Consider the following 17,705-nt stretch of genomic DNA (forward strand, 5'->3'; position numbering starts at 1 on the left):
ACCTTAAGTACCATTGATTCTCTAGTGAACAATTTGTTTATGATCCAATCATAAACTAAGTGCCTCTCTCGCAAATGAGAGGGTGGGGCCATTGTTCAAGTCTGGAAATAAGTACTTAACAGAAAACTCATCTATTTTCCTTATATAGAAAGAAGTGAATTACATCTCATCCTATTATATTCCAACTCCCTATTTGGTCAAGTCCCCAAGATAATAGGCATATTGAATTGGTTATAAGAGTCATTCTCACCCATGTAAATTAAAGGACAAATCCTCACAGGTAGGAGTTCATAACTCACTTAGGATTAAGATCGAGTCGCATATGATCCTCATGTGAAAGATTAATCCTCTCAAATAACGGATTTATAAAGAGAGATTAAATATTTCTTGGTCCAGTCTTATACAAACTCATTGTATAGGATACCCCCACTTACATGTTTCCACATGAACGATTTGGATCAAATCATTTGTAACAATTACAAAGTGGATCGTATCTATAGTGTTACCAGGATAAGACACTCAACCTTATCCATATACTATAAACTTTTTAGGTTATTACTTGAACATGATTCTCTTGTATGTCAACCACATATTGTTCAAGATACATTAATAACCTTGGATTTTCTTACCATGGATAAAAATTAAATTACAAATAAAATAATAAAAGTTATTGTTAAAAACTAAATAATTAATTACGAGGCTGGGCATAAATCCCAACAGAGTTGTCATACATAAAGCAAGTCTTTTAACTGACTTGATAGTAGCACCACTTACTTGGTTGGCCTTAGCCGACGTTTTTCCTAACTCGAGTACGTTTGAATTCGTCCCTCGAAGTTGTTCCAAGTATCATTGAGAGTTTTTTCCTATTAGAACGTTATCTCATTTCCTCAACAATTCATATTTCTAACTTAATTCAACCACTTAAAAATAGGACATTATATAGACCTCAATTTGCTTAATTAATGTCCAATTCAACTAAAGGGTAAAAAATAAAAAGGTCAACGTCAAAAATATCAAACCGAGCCGAATATGCCGTTTGTAAGTTGAGAGACTATGCGAAACCAAGCCAAGCGCTGGAGTTGAAGGAGTCGGCGTCTGCAGCAGTGACACGTGTCGCTAGAGGAAGTTGTCAAACTCTCTATTACCGGAGAGTGCTTGCCCAACAAGAAAGGGTCCTAGGAGGTGTGTAAACCAATTGGTGGGTCCATACTTGCACGTGTAGACCATGTGTAAAACAGTAAATACACATTCAATTAGTCCGTTTAGGATAGCCGCCTAAGAAATATAGACGAATATGATAGGTCCCACCAATGATTGTGTGTGTTTGCTTCCAACCCTAATAGTGGGATCACTTACTAAGTATTTCTTAAAATACACCAGCCACCCACGTGCTACTTCTATTTCAGGTAAAGCAAGGCATTCATGTATGGCTGACGATGACATCGCAATTCAAGACCATGACACATACATAGGGTAGTGGCACTTATTTTCTTAGACTTACACTAGAATATGATGTTTCTAATTTAAGTGTATTTATTTCATTTAGTTTATTGTTGTGTCGTTTTAAAGATATTTTCAAACACGTAAGTTCATGACTATGTTTTAAGATGAAGTTTTTGGTTTATGAAGGAGTTTAAACGCTTATTTTCACATAAAAATGATTATGCTATGATAGCAGTGACGACTCTAGACAAGTAGAAATTTAGGGTTATTACATTCCCATACTAGTTTGGTACGAGCCCAAGCAACTTCCAACGTCTAGGTGAGTATTGGATCAGAGTAATAGAGAGTGACAACGATAATTGCATACCTTCACGAAGGATGAAACTCTTTATTCATATCTTTTAACCATCTACATAGGTATCAATATTATACATTTAGTTGGTCGAAATCATGGAAAGTGACTCTGAATCCTTCGCCCGACCGTGGCTAGCTCGGGAAGTTCCTTCACTTACTAATTAGTCGTCTACCGTCCTCGACCCCGCACGAATGAGCTCGTTCTCTAACCCTTTTGGGATACTCTCTTGGTGGGCCTGTGGACTTGAAAGACTGTGAGCTTTGGCCCTAGATGTTAGGGGAGGAGCAAAAGAAAGTTAGAAAGATAAAAGAAAGATATCTAGAGATTGTGACATGGTTCATGTTGCCTAAACTATTTGCCATTTTTATTGAAAAAAAAAACTAGAAAATTTGTCTACTTTTGACAAGATTGATGCTCGTGTTTTGTAAAGTTCAACTCCCATCACCTCGGAAGCAATTTTTTATATTTCCTCCCCACTTTTTAAAATCATGGAAAGACTTTTTTTTTTTTCTTTTTTTTTTTTCATATTTTTTTTAAAATCATAAGAAGACCCTTGCACTTTTCAAAAAATTCCCACAAAAATAGAAAATTTCCTTAAAAATACTTTTAACTAATAATATTAAATTGTATTAACATATATTTAGAGATATTTTACGTTAATTTTAATTATTTACAAAACCATAAAAGAGCACCACATTTAGAGCAAAATAGGACAGCGTGACTAAGTCCCAGAGGACACAGAAGAATATTAGAGATGTAAGGGATCGAATCTACTTGTGGTGTTACAATGGTATTAGAGCGAAATCCTTGTCATATGATATGGTTCAAGAACGAGCTTATGTTGGATGACCTCGTGTAAATTTTTTTAGGAAGCATGTGAGAGAAGACAAAGCTGGAAGAATCATATTAGTTCGTGAACATAATTTTCACTCCAAAAATAGTTCGAGGGTTATGGAGGGCGACCAGATTATAGAAGAATTTTAGAATCATTAAGTGCTAAATCAAAATCTTAAATCCTCGATCTACAACATTATCAACATCATATTTTCGAGAAATATATTTCCTAGTTTAAGCAAAAACTCATTTTTCCTTTACACTTTGGTTTAATTTTTATAAAAATAATAAAGTACATTTTTCTCATGGGTCGGTGGAGTAATAGAAATATAATGTTTTTCGTACAACTATAAAAACAGTCAATATTTGATATTTCAAGAGATTATTTAATTATTAATCCGACAATGGTCTTGATTAGCCACATTTAAAATTATAAATTATCCAAAATTAATATTAAATCAAATATTTTATAAATGAAAATATAAATTAATATGCAATTCCTAAAAGCAATGCAACTTTACGAGATCCAATGACCTTTGTACTAAAAAAAATATTCCTTTGAAAATTATTTTTTTTTTTTTTTAATTGTTTCCACGAAGCTAGGCTGGAAGAATAATTCTATTATAATGAAATCTTTTAGGTAGATATACTTTGATGGAAAATTTTGATAAAGATATAATGATACGAAATAAAGCACTTTAGTCTTGTCACAAAAATTTAGAGGTGGATGACGAGATTATAACCTAATTATTATAAGATGACAACAAAATAGAATATTAATTCACGAATTTAGAGATGTTTCATTGTTTAAAGCTTTAAGTTACAATTTAGCTCGAGAACGTAACGGTATTAATGGACATGAGAATTACAACTTTTCAATTGACTATTGGTTACTCTATGATTCATTTTCAATGGTATAAATGGTCAATTATGTTGTTGTTTTACCATGAAAATGTTCCGACATTTTGAATATTTGAATGAAAGTGGCGTATCATGCTTTTTAAGCCATGAGCTTATTGATTTACATTTTTTGTGTCTTGATTTGCACGTTGAAGTCATTCGAGTAAAATTAATCAAGCTATCTTGTTGATTGATTTGAAACTTGAGGTTAAAAATTAAGTTTTTTTTACTCTTGATATTGATCATCAAAATAAATTTGTTCTATCTTCATTCTTGAGTTGAAATCATCTCGATTTAAGAATTTATTCACTTTCAAGTTAAGTGGAGATCTCGATGAAATCATTTCGATTTGGGAAGAAAGTTTGTGGAAGATGCGGGCGGACTCGTGAGGAACCATGGGCAGTAAATAAAACTTGTTTCAACTGTGGCAAAAGTAATCATCTAGCCAGAATGTGCCGAAGTGCAAGGAATCCAAATGTGACGTGTCCTAAGAGGCCACTCCAGGAAGTGGTGGTGGTCAGATAGGTGCTGATGATCAAACTCAGGCTCAAGGTAAAGCCTACGCCACGACGAGCAGAGTAGTGGAGGATGCTAGTACTGTGGTGACATGTATTTTACCTATATGTGGCTACTATGCTTACACTATGTTATGATGTTATACTATGTTATGATGTTATCTTGGGTATGGATTGACTATCTACTCATCATGTCAGTATTGATTATTACAAGAAAGAAAAGTATTTCAACCTCGAATGGGAAAGAGCTTTCAGTTTCAGGGTACAAAGCCAGGTAGTATTCTCAAGACTATAACTTCTTTAAAAGCCAAGAAGTTGATTAGTCATGGTGCTTTGGGGTTCCTGTTAGTGTTGTACACGTGAAACGAGTTAATACGGATGTATTAGCTTTGCCTGTGGTAAATGAATTCTTGGATGTCTTCCATGCTGAATTACCTGGTTTGCCACCAAAGCGAGAAGTCAATTTTGGTATTGAATTGGAACCATAAATGACACCTAGTTCTAAAGCTCCTTAAAGATTGACTCCCGTAAAATTAAAGGAATTGAAGCTGCAACTGCAATGTTGCAGTTGAGGTTCATATGACCTAATGTGTCGCCATGAGAAGCTCCAGTACTGTTTGTGAAGAAGAAAGATGATATGTTACATCTCTATATTGATTATACATATTTGAATAAATTAACGGTTAAAAATAAATATTTGTTGCCACATATGGGTAATTTGTTTGATTGGCTTCAAGTTGCAGCAGTATTTTCAAAGATTGATCTTCGTTTAGGATATCACCGGATAAGAGTCAAAGAGGAGGACTTACCATAGACAACTTTTCGAACTCGTTATGGATACTATGAGTTTGTTGTGGTGACCTTTGGTTTGACTAATGCCCCTGCTATATTTATGGAGATGATTGATTCGAGTATTTCAGAATTTCCTAGATTCCTTTGTAATTGTATTTATTGATGATATATTGGGTTACTCTAAGTGGATGATGAGCATGATGAACATTTGAGGAGGATCATGCTAGTGCTACGAGAATATAAACTATTTGCCAAATTCTCTAAATGTGAATTTTGACTTCAAAATTTGGTATTCTTTGGTCATGTGGTATCCAAGGATGACATTGCTTGTGAACTTATAAACTTGACTTACTTATGAAACAACTATAGGAGAATTGGTAGTAGTTGTCAAATAATGGAACAAGTTTCGTGGCTGTGGACCAAATGTTATGATTTAATTAGGAAGATTCTTAGCGGTTCTTAACTTGAGGAGAAAGTTGAGGAAGCAAGTTAGTATTTTCTCCGCTATAAATACTCATGAGATGTATGTTTTTTTCATAACAACAAAGAGTATTGAAAAGTGAAGTGCTTAAGGTTCCTTTTCCAAAAAATCTCTCCCTTCAAATTGTTCTTTTTGCTCCCTTTATTTTTTTTGACATATTTCAATCGTGAGTCATTTTCAATATTTGGTATCAGAACTCCTAAGATGCCGAAAAAAATTTCATCACCATACAAAATCACCGGAGGATCGATAAAGAGCGAAAAAGAGGAAAGTGTAACGCTCCAGTACCTATTACTCATGAAGAGTAACTATGCAGAATGGTCGATAAAGATGTGTGTCAATTGTTGTTTTTGACCGAGCAAATCAAAGGAAATTGTTACGAGGTAAAAAAAGCCGAAGGAAAATCTTTGAAGAAGAAAATAACGAAAAAAAAAAAGAGAGACTATTGAATAATGGATGATATGTTTCTCATTCATTTACCCTATTTAAATAATTAAATCCCTTCCACTTGACAGGGTCACTCTAATTAGGTGGCTTTAACAAAAAAAAAATAGGGATCACTTTCACTAAATGGTAGGAATTTATCTAACGTCAACTTAAAGACACAAGGCTTGTGGGACGCAATCGAGAATGGTGACATTGAGGAGCGTAAGGACAAGATAGCTCTTGTCGCCATCTATAAGCAATCTCAGAGGACTTTCTTCTCATGTTGGCAGAGAAGGACCTAGCAAATGCAGCGTTGGAGAGGTTGCAAATAATGCATGTGGGTGTGGAATGCGTCAAGGAAGCAAAGGTGCAAACCTTAAAGAGTGAGTTCAAGCATGAACACCAATGAGTCAATATACGACTTTGCCATGAAGCTGACAACGATTGTTAGCGGCATCCATTCATTAGGCGAAATGGTGGAGAAGATCTTCGATGTCAAGAAGTTTCTTCGAGGTGTTCTCCAAGATTCATGCAGATTGTTACCTTCATTAAGCAGTTCGGCAACTTCAAAAACATGTCAATTGAGGAAGTCATTGGTTGTCTTAAGGTTCATAAGGAGAGACGTCATGGTTATGAAATCTAAGAGGGGGAGAAACACCTCTTACTCACACATGAGGAGTGGCTCTCACATACGAAAAGTAATGATGTGGTTAACTTTTCTTTTTCAAGTACGAGGGGACGTGAGAGCCATAAAAAGGAAAACAGAGGTCGTGGATGTGGTCGCGGATGTAGCGGACGTGGTGGTAGAGGAGGTCGTAACAATACCTCACAAACTCATGACAATGTCAACCCTGGAGAAGGACAAGAGTATGATCAAGTGTTACTCTTGTGGAAAATATGGGCTGCGGTAGAGTGTCGCAAGAAGAAATGCGATGAGGAGGAAAACCTCACATTCACGCAGGATCAAGAGCAGGCACTGATGTTGGGCGAGAAGATGCCCAACTTGTTGATGCTCAATGAAGAGAAGGTTATGGTGAACCTTCTCACAAAAGGAGAAGACCGAGTGAAGACCATCATGTGGTACCTTGACAACAGAACAAACAACCACATGATCGGAGATCGGAGCTTGATGAGAAACTCATTGGTAACATGAACTTTGACGATGGATCAATTGTACTGATCCAAAGCAAAGGACCTTTCTTGTTCCGGTGCAAGAATTACGACCAACAAATACTAACCAACATATACTATATCCCAAATTTGAAGAGTAACTTTATCAGTCTTAGTCAGATGAGGAAAGAAAGATGTAGAGTAGAGTTAGTTGGCTCATTCTTCAAGAAGTTTGACATAAACAAAACCTTGTTGATGAAGGAAACAGTCGCATAATCGGCTGTACAAGACACTACTGGAGACCAGCCTGCCCACCTCTCTACTAACGACACTTGCAGACCCAACTTGGCTATGGCATGCAAGACTTAGGCACGTGAACTTTTAGACGCTCAAAATGATGGTTGAGAAGATGATATGAATTCAACTACTGACCATTTTCATGTACCCAAAGGACCAATTACAAGAAGCAAGGCTAAGAAGATACAAGAGGCCTATACATTGCATCTTCAAAGGCTAGCTAGGGTACAAGTTGAAAGAAAGACTTTTGAGTCCAAAAATCTTTATAGCATTAGCATATCAAATCAAGAAAATAATGGAGTGGCTGACATTAGAAAGTGTTACTTTACCTACCTAAGACAATTTATGTTTGCCTTATTTTCTTCAATTTGTATTTATAAGCTTTTATTGGTAGTTGTAATTTGTAGTTGGTAGATGAACTTCGTTATGTTTAGGTTATCTTTTTGGCCTATTTAAAAACTAGTATTCATGCTTGAGAATCATTGTTGAATACAAACAAAATCTTTGTGTTTTCTTGATACCTTTTTAGTATTATTCTTTTTTTCAAACCTTGCTTTAGGTTTGATGTTTAAATCGATTCATTGAATTAGTTTTGATCAAGCTAATTCTAGAGTGAGTCGTCTTGGAATCTAAGAGTGACCATCATAGATTCTAAGTTCGATCTAAGAGTCATTCATCTTCTAACCAGCTCTTGGTTAGAATCAATTCGTTAAGTTAGCTTTCTTTGTAAACATTTGCAAAGATTCTAGAAGGACCTATAGCTTTGCAAAATCCAGCATGGTTGACGCTTATCAAAAGAAGATGGCTATGGAGTTACCCATGAAGGGAATGAACTCTTCATCCATGTAGCAAAAGCATTAGGAACCGTTTTGATTTTGTTATGAATTAAAACAAAAACAATTAATTCAAGAGCAAACACTCTACCTTTGTAGAAATCCTAGGTTGCAAGACACCTTGAAGTATTCCAACTATGCAAAAGTTCTTCAACATTCTACAAGATCTTCCTTGTTATGACACGAACACATGATCAAAGGCTTGTGGGAGCCTTTTGAAAGAAAATCCCAAAGAGATTGGAGAAGAGTTTTGAGAATTCTCTAGAGCAATTTCATTCTCTAAAGAAAGTGGAAGAGATTCTTATGTTTTTTGCTCACCCGAGGGTCCTATTTATAAGAACTCTAGGAGAATCTTTGCCAAAATAATATATTTGTATATTAATATATTAGGATATAATAGCTTATACAAATCATATTTAAATATTATAAAATATTCTAATATATATTTAACCAATTTGAATCTCATTCAAATTTCAAATATATTTTTATTTAATGTATCAAAATATATTAATTTATTTAATATTTAATTGTATCAAATACAATAAATATATTTTTATTTTAATATATTTAATATATTAAATCTTAATTTGAACGCTTCAAATTAATATATTTTTCTTCATTTATATTTAATATATCTAATATATTAATGTTAATTTGAACCCTTTAAATTAAATATATTTTCTCTATTTATTTTATATATCTAATATATTAAATATTAATTTGTCATTTCAAATTAAATTTATTTTTTATATTTAATATATCTAATATATTAAATATCAATTTGAATCCTTCAAATTTTTCTTTCAAATAAATTGAACATTTTAGAGTTACTATGAGCTAGCAAAGAACTCTATGGACCTATAGATTATACGATATAAAATTATTTAATTAAACTCTTTAATTAATTAATTTTCATTCATTAATTATAGGTCACTCCACTATCGACCTAGAGTTGCACTCGTATGCATTGTAGAACAAGTTATGTCAATTGATATAATTACAAGCAAGTTGATCCTTCACAAGTTATTCATAATTACAACGGGGTCAAAAGTTTGTTTTACCATTGTAATTATATCTTTCACCTTAAATATCACTGATTCTCTAATGAACAATTTGTTTATGATCCAATCGTAAACCAAGACCCTCTCGGGTCAATGAGAGGGTGGGGTCCCATTATTCACGTCCCGAATTTAGTACTTAAAGAACAACTCATCTACTTTCCTTATATGGAAAAGAGTGAATTCCATTCCATGATCATCCCAATCTCCTATTTGGTCAAGTCCCCAAAATGTTAGGCATATTGAATCGTTAACAGAGTCATCCTCATCCATGTAAATCGAAGGACAATCCCTCACAAGCAGGAATTCATAACTCACTTAGGATGAAGATCGAGTCACATATGATCATCATGTATTAATCTTCTCAATTAACGGATTTATAAAGAGAGATTAAATATTTCTTGGTCCAGACGTATACAAACTCATTGTATAGGATACCCCACTTACATGTCTCCACATGAACGAGTATAGAATACCCCACTTACATGTCTCCACATGAACGATTTGAATCAAATCATTTGTACCGATTACAAAGTGGTCTGTATCAATAGTGTTACAAGGATAAGGCACCCAACTTTATCCAGATACTATAGATTCTTTAGGTTATTACTTGAACACGGTCCTTTGTATGTCAACTACATACTGTTCAAGATTACATTAATACCCTTGAATGTCTATACAATGGATAACAATTAAATTACAAATAAAATATAAAAACTATTGTTAAAAACTAAATAATTAATTACAGAGGCTTTAGGGCATAAATCCCAACAACCCAAAATCATATACTCGAACGAGCTATGTGAAAGTTGTCTAGTCTCCAAACAAACAAGACTGTCATTTCCAGCTCAAATCGGTTTTCATGCGGAGTGACCACTACAACTGGTTCATGCAGATTTGTGTAGTCCGATCACTCCATCATCAATTGTTGGTAACAATTATTTTCTCTTACTTGTTAATGATTATATTCGTTGGATGTGGGTTTACATTCTCAAAGAAAAAGAAGAGAAATTATGTGCGTTCAAAAAGTTCAAAGAATCGTTGCAAACGAGTCTGATCACAAGCTGAAAACCTTGCGCACCAATTGGTGTGACGAGTTTTTATCTCATAACTTCTCAAAGTTTTGCGGAGAGGAAGGTATCAAATGTCAACTCATTGCACCTTACACTCCACAACAAAACGGTGTGATCAAACAAAAAAATAGCACCATTATGAACACTACAAAAACTTACTCAAGAGCATGTAATTTCCGGCGATCTTCTGGGGTGAGGCAATACGACATGCAGTTTATCTTTTACACTGTTCACCGACAAAGACGCTAGACACTTGCAGCCCCTACAAAGCATGGTTCGGCCGTTCGGTAAGACACCTCACTTCGAGTACCTAAGAGTCTTCGGTTGTACAACACATGTTAAGACTGCAGAGCCATCAAAAAGCTTGATGATAGAAGCCAAAAGATGGTCTACTTTAGCGTAGAGGATAGAACCAAGACACACAGGCTGTATGATCCGCAACATGAGAAAATTTATGCAAGTAGAGATGTTATATTCAAAGAAGAGAATAAGTGGATTGGTGCAGTGTTGGCGATAACAAACAGACTATTCATCGTTCACTGCCTTGGAAGAAGAGTGAGATACAGCAAACCTAGAAAGTACACCGACAGTGACACCAACAAATCCACAAATATCATCACCGGTGACAACGAAAGACGTGATGAATTCACTAGAACCAGAGAGCTCAGGTGAGAGCAAAGGAGGATCCACAACAAAGGATGGATCAAAGAAGTTTCATTCTCTTGCTGAAATTGATGCGGATACGCTTGAAGAAGAATTGGATCCCAAAGAGTTAGTGTGGTCACGGCCGAGGAGCCGACATCCTCCAGTGAGACAGCAACTGAGACGATGTGGAAAGAGATCGTGCAAAAGGAGCTTGAGGCCATTGAGAAGAACAAAACGTGGACAATGACTAACTTATCATCTAGAAACAAGCCCATCGGTTTGAAATGGGTGTTTAAGTTGAAGAGAATAGTGAACGAAATGTCATCAAGCATAAAACAAGACTCGTGGCGAAGGGATATGTACGACGACAAGGAGTTGATTTTGAGGAGGTTTTCGTGCCTATGTCTAGACTGGATACTATAAAGTTGATTCTTGTCCTCACAACTCAACACGGGTGGATGATCCATCACTTGGACGTCAAATCAGCATTCCTAAATGATGACCTCCAAGAAGAAGTGTATGTTGCCCAACTTGAAGGGTTCGTCATCAAAGTCGAAGAGAAAAAAGTGTACAAATTGTCAAAGGCCCTCTACGGTTTACGGCAAGCACTGAGGGCATGGAACATACATCTAGACAAGAGTTTAAAGAGTCTTAACTTCATGAAATGCTCACAAGAATAAGTAGTGTATACAAGAAACAATGGGGTTGAAATACTCGTAGTTGGCCTACGTTGATTACTTGACCGTCACTGGTACAAGTGTGGAAGACACCAAAGAGTTCAACCAGCAAATGATGAAAGAATTTGAGATGACTGATCTCAGGTTACTCACGTACTACCTTGGTATTGAAGTGGACCAAAGGAAAGATTGCATCATGCTAAAGCAATTGGCCTATGCTAAGAAGTTGTTGCAACCATTTAAGAGGCAGAGTGCAATCCAACCAAGTATCCCATGGAAACAAAGTTACAACTCGGGAAAGATGTTGAAGGAAGCTTGGTGAATTCCACTAAGTATAGGCGTGTCATCGGAAGTCTAAGGTACTTGACGCATACTTGTCTGAACCTTTCATATATTGTTGGACTAGTGAGTAGGCACATGAAAAAGCACTATGATGCATCATCAAGAACTTAAGCACATTCTCCGCTATGTGAAGGAAACCACAAGCTAAAAGTTGAAGTATCAAAAAGGGCGAGGTTATGAAAAACTAGTTGGTTTTACCGATAGTGATTTAGCTGGAGACATTGACGATAGAAAAGGCAAGGCAGGAATGACGTTTTATCTCAACGAAAATTTAATCTCATGGAAATCTTAGAAGAAGCAAACTGCGGCACTATCTTCCTATGAGGTCGAATTCATGGCAAAAACTGCGGCGTCGTGCCAAGCATTGTGGCTGAGAAATTTGTTGAGTAAAGTGACTAGAAGTGAACTAAAGCGGGTAACTCTCTACGTAGACAAAAATGAAGAATCTGGTATTTCAAGGATGCAGCAAACACATTGACACTTGCTTCCACTTCATCCATAAGTGTGTTGAGAAGAGACAAATCATTGTGGACTTCATATGCACTAGAGAACAACGTGCAGATATTCTAACCAAGGCTCTAGCCAGGGTTAAGTTTGCAGAGATGCAGGAACTACTGAAAGTGAAGAATCTTTAACAAAGTCAAGTTTACAGAGGAGATTGTGAACTTATAAACTTGACTTAGTAGAACAAGTCACTAACTATTGGAGTAACTTGAGGAGAGTGGTTAGTAGACTTAGTAGAATAAGTTACTCACTTATGGACAATAGTGGATAATATAGGAGAATTATTAGTAGTTACCAAATTGTGGAACAAATTTTGTGGTTGTGGACCAAGTTTTATGATTTAATTAAGAAGATTGTTAAAGGTTCTTAACTTGAAGAAAAAGTTGAAGCAAATTAGTGTTTTCTCTCCTATAAATACTCATAAGATGTATGTTTTTTCACAACAGCAACAAAGAGAATTGAAAAGCTAAAGTGCTTTAAGGTTCCTTGTTTCAAAAGATCTCTCTCCTCAAATGATTCTTTTACTCCTCTATTTGTTTTTATTTGTTTTGACATATTTCGTTAGGCCATTTCCAACATTGTTGTGGACCCAACAAAGGTGGAGGGAGTTTAGGTTGGGCTTGACCAACAATAGAGGTGAGAAGTTTTCTCAGTTTAGTAGGATATTATAGGCGATTTATTAAAGACCTAGTGAAAATTGTGACGTCAATGACTCAGCTAACTAGAAAAGGAAAGACATTAGAATGAAGTTGAAATTGTGAAAGAAGTTTTCAAGAACTTAAGGAAAAATTGGCGATAACACCAGTACTTACTGTATCTGAAGGAACTGACAATCGAATAATTTACAATGATGCTTCTTAAAATGGGGTGGATTGCGTAAGAGTTATTGCTTATGCATCTTAATAGTTGAAAGATTATGAACACAATTCTCCTACTCATGATTTGGAGTGAGCTGTTATAAGGAAGGAAAAAAAGAGGATAATATGGAGCAACTTGCTATTGCCATGAGGAGGGGGAGTTAAAAAAAAACCAACCATGCATAACATGTTTGGAAAACAGGGAAGGGTTTAGAAAACTTGAACTATTTGAATATATTGGTGGTTTTGTTGATAGTTAAAAGCTATATTTGCATGCTCTAAACATGCATTTTTAGTTGTATGAAATCGATCATGTTTGCATGCTAACGTATCTTAGTCATCCCTATAAGTGCTGCTTAAGAGAATTCAATTGGTAATTACATAGTTGTACATGTTATGTCTGCTTCTATTTTTTGCCCATTCGGTGCTTCAAATCTCCGAAACTTATACTAGTTGGTCCTAATTCAAACCTTATTAGGGTTAATATCAAAATTGGAGCGAATTACCGTCAAACAGTGGTCTAATATAAGAAAAATACACGTACCTAATAGCTTGTGAAAATATACATAAAAATTGCACAAAAATATCACAAGTGGTGGTGCAAATATCACAAGTGGTGGTGCAAGTATACATTGTCATAATATTAAAGTAATAAGTAGAGAATCGAATTGAATCGTTTGAAACTTTTTTTTTTTTTTTTCCTATTACTTTTATTGCTCGAAAATTAAGTGAATTTATGAAAAAATTTATTGAAATAAAAACTTAACCATTGCAAGTAACCATCATTCCATCAACTTCAACAAAATCTTGATTTAAAAAATTGGAGTGTTTTTTTCTCCTCTCCAAACTGATTTAAAATCTCACAATCCATCCTCTTTAGGGTTGTTAGGAATAGGTTAACACGCCCTTTCAAAGGATGTTTCATTCTCCTCTCCAACCAATGTGAGATCTCACCGTTCATCTCCTTTCAGGCGTCATCGTTGGCACTCGTTCCTTTCTCCAATCAATGTATGACCCCTACCAAATCCACCCCCCTTCGGGGCCCAGTATCCTTACTAGCACACCAACTTGTGTCTACCCCCTTCGAAGAACAATCTCTTCACTAGCACATCGTTCGATGTCTTGCTCTGATACCATTTGTAACGCCCCAAGCCCACCACTAGCAGATATTATCCTCTTTAGGCTTTCTTTTTCGATTTTTATAACATGTCTGCAGGAAGAGGTTTCCACACTCTGATAACGAATGTTTCGTTCAATCTCACCATTAGAAAACAAAGATAGCCATTAAAATTTGCATCAGTTTGGGACAAAATAAAACACTTAGCCAATAGGGACCATATAAGTTTGAGATTAGATTATGGGCGAGGCAAAAAGAGGGCAGAAGCACATGCAACTAAAACTGCAATTGCAATGCTCAAAAGAAAATAAAAGATTATATTGAAACCCAAGCAAAGAAAAAAGCAACAACAAAACAACTTTATTGGGAATGTCTCTAATTATGTTATTATTATTTTTCCTTAAAAATTTCCAATATTTTAAATAAAAAAAAAAAAACTCAAATTACTTCGGGTTTACAAACATCCCATGTGCTACTATGACTTTCAATCGTTCTTTATATTTCTCCCTTCAATTATTCTTTATGTCGTTCTATTCCCTCCACTTTATTATAGATGTTCGTTCGTATCTGTTTCAAGGTCGATTTCATTATTATTATTCGGTTTTTTTTTTTATTATAAAAAAGTTTTATTTATATATATATTCTTTTGTAATGTTATGTATTTTTTAGGTATTATTTTATTAATTTTAAGTATTTTAGGAAAGATTTTGAATTGATTAAGATATTCACGGATTTGGGTTTCATTAAATGAATTACAATAAAACATTGTATAAAAGATAATTACAAACATAATATTTTTTTGAAAACTTATTAATTTTAATAATGGTAATCCCTAAGCTTTTATTGCATGTGATGGTTAAGAATGACGTAGGACACCATCAAGATAATTAATTAATTTTAAATTTTCTATTTTATATGAATTCTTTAGATTTGTTGCTATTTATATTTAAATTTGGTGTTGAACTTTGTATAATAATTAATCACAACATAAATACACTCTTTTTTCTTCACATAAGGAGTTTTGTGTCGTTTTCCATTGTTGCTTATGTTGGATCGATATGGCAACCTTAGAGCAGGATGAATAGTATTTTAAATGAGTAATTTCACTATTAAATATGAAAGAGTTAGAGAATATAAACTCACAGTTTTTATAGTGGTTCATACTTCACTCTCCCAGCGCTTCTTGGAAATTTGAATAAAAACCAACTTTTTTCACGTATCATAACAAAACGTTTTTTCTACTAAAAGCAAGCTCAATCCTTTCCACGACTTAGAATAAAAAAGTCACAACTGGGAAATAGATTTATAATTTGAATACTCGTAATAATATATTCACAATACAATAGAAAATTATAAAAAATAAAAATTAGAAACTTGGAGGGTTCAAAAAAAAAAATATATGTGGGTTGATTATAGAGAGGTGGATGAGTTTAAATACAAGGACTGCAAATAAAAATCATAGCGAAATTGGAAATTTTTTTTTTTGATTTAAAATAATAATAGTAATAATGACCAACAGTAAAAAAAAATAAATTTCTTTCCTTGATAATAATGACTAGGGCTGTTTCTTTCTTTAAATAATAATAATAATAACAATATAGTATTTTGAAAGATTTCTTTTATTATAATAATTATTTTTTTAATAATTACCAATCATAACCTGCCATATGGAGTGGTTTCTTTAATTTTAAATTCAAATATTCTAATTCTAATATATTAATATATATACTTAGTTTTTTTTTTTTTTTTAATTTTAAAAACAAGCAAAACCCCTCCCACTCTTATTTTTTCAAACCTCCATGTGTCTTAATTTGATTGGCTTATGATACTAACTATCTTGGTTCAATCTTGGTACACTATGGACACTCCAAAATGAGATTAAAGGGGAAAAAAAAAAGACTAATGGTCTAACCTTTATCTATAGTGGTAGATTATGACACTTGGTGAGTTGGATGAGCTTTTAACATTCACATAGTTCCCATTGGATACTCTTTTATCTATAATGGTAACATTCACATATCTTCATTTACCTCTTATTTCGAGCAAACTCTTGCATGTTGATTGTTTGTGTATTTCGAAAAAGGTTACTCCTCATATAAGAAGATGATTAGCTAGGGTTTTTAATACGTTAATCAATTATAACTTATTCGTTAGGTTCTTTAGAGCTTCTACTTCTATTGGGCCCATGTTTTTGTTCTTCGAATGCAAGTTGCTCATGAATTAGATCATTTTACTTGCTCGTATCGTCGGACGGTGTGCGTGGGGCCAAAGTTGTTTGGTTTGATGTCTTCTTAGTAAGAGTGATTTGTGAATCTAATATACTCCTTTTAGAAATGTTGTTGTTGTCATAACGCTTCTATGGCTTGTTCTAATTCGTTTAAGCTCTTTTTGGGTCGCTAAGATGGAGGTCCATACTTGGTAGGGCGGAGTCTCAGGAGGTATGTCCGTCTCTTTCTTTGTTCCTACATTGTAGGAATATCCTCCCTATTTGGGCTAAGTTTTAGCTACAAAAAAGATTTTGAGAGAAGGTAGAAGGGTTAGGAATCCTGAACTTCTACAATGATATGATATCATCCACTTTGAGTATAAACTATCATGACTTTGTTTTTTATTTTTTGTTTTCCCAAAAGATCTCATAAAAATAGATATGTATTCCAAACTTAAACTCATGATCATCCCCTTAATTAGCCAACGTGAGACTCCCTCCCAACAATCCTCAACAATTCTCCCCTCACACAAAGTACACCATAGAGTCTCCTATGAGGCCTATGAAGCTCTCGAACAACCTTTCATTACTCGAGGCTCGACTCCTTCTCTCAACCCTCCAACAAAATACACTTTTTGTTTGACACTTGAGTCACTTTTGACTACATCTTTGAGATTCATAACTTCTTTGTTCTACACTTGAGGATTCTATTAACCGAGCTATGTTAAGTACATGACTCTGATACTATGTTAGAAATCACAAACCTCTGCAATGGAATGATATTGTCCACTTTAAGCATAAACTCTCATAATTTTACTTTTGGTTAAAGAATTGTTCATTGAAAGATGAAATGATACGCTCTTAACCCAGAGATTAGAGATATAAGACATAGTTCTAAGCTTATATATAAGTTCTCCGGGCTCACTATATAACATCAATTTTAGGATTAAAAAAAAAAAGAGAAAAATAGGAATAAAAAGTTAGAAATCAAACAAAACTATAAATCATTTTTAGTATTATGGTACTAGAATAAGTCCATCATGTTCGAAATAAAATTACAATCCTATTTTTTTTTTTAGAAGTTCACCGTGATATTGATTTATGTAAACACCTCCGATAGGGAGAGGATCCAAAAGCCATCAAAAGACCCCACATAGGTCTCATATTGAAATAAACGATTGAAAGTAAATGATTGAAAGAGTAGGATTGTAACGGGTAGCACAAAAAAAAAAAAAAAAAA

General features: G+C 34.3%; 1 long non-coding RNA gene across 1 annotated transcript; it reads right to left on the reverse strand.

Annotated features, from left to right (window-relative positions):
- Window positions 1–88: 88 nt before the first annotated feature.
- On the reverse strand, window positions 89–17,230 carry LOC111472484. The gene is made up of 3 exons (XR_002715422.1): window positions 17,110–17,230; window positions 520–524; window positions 89–101 (listed from the first exon to the last, which is right to left on the reverse strand). It is a non-coding gene; the product is annotated as an uncharacterized LOC111472484 (long non-coding RNA).
- Between the last annotated feature and the right edge of the window lie 475 nt (window positions 17,231–17,705).

This window comes from Cucurbita maxima, unplaced genomic scaffold (genome assembly GCF_002738345.1).
Source record: "Cucurbita maxima cultivar Rimu unplaced genomic scaffold, Cmax_1.0 Cma_Scf00074, whole genome shotgun sequence".
In the NCBI taxonomy this organism is placed as follows: Eukaryota; Viridiplantae; Streptophyta; class Magnoliopsida; order Cucurbitales; family Cucurbitaceae; genus Cucurbita; species Cucurbita maxima.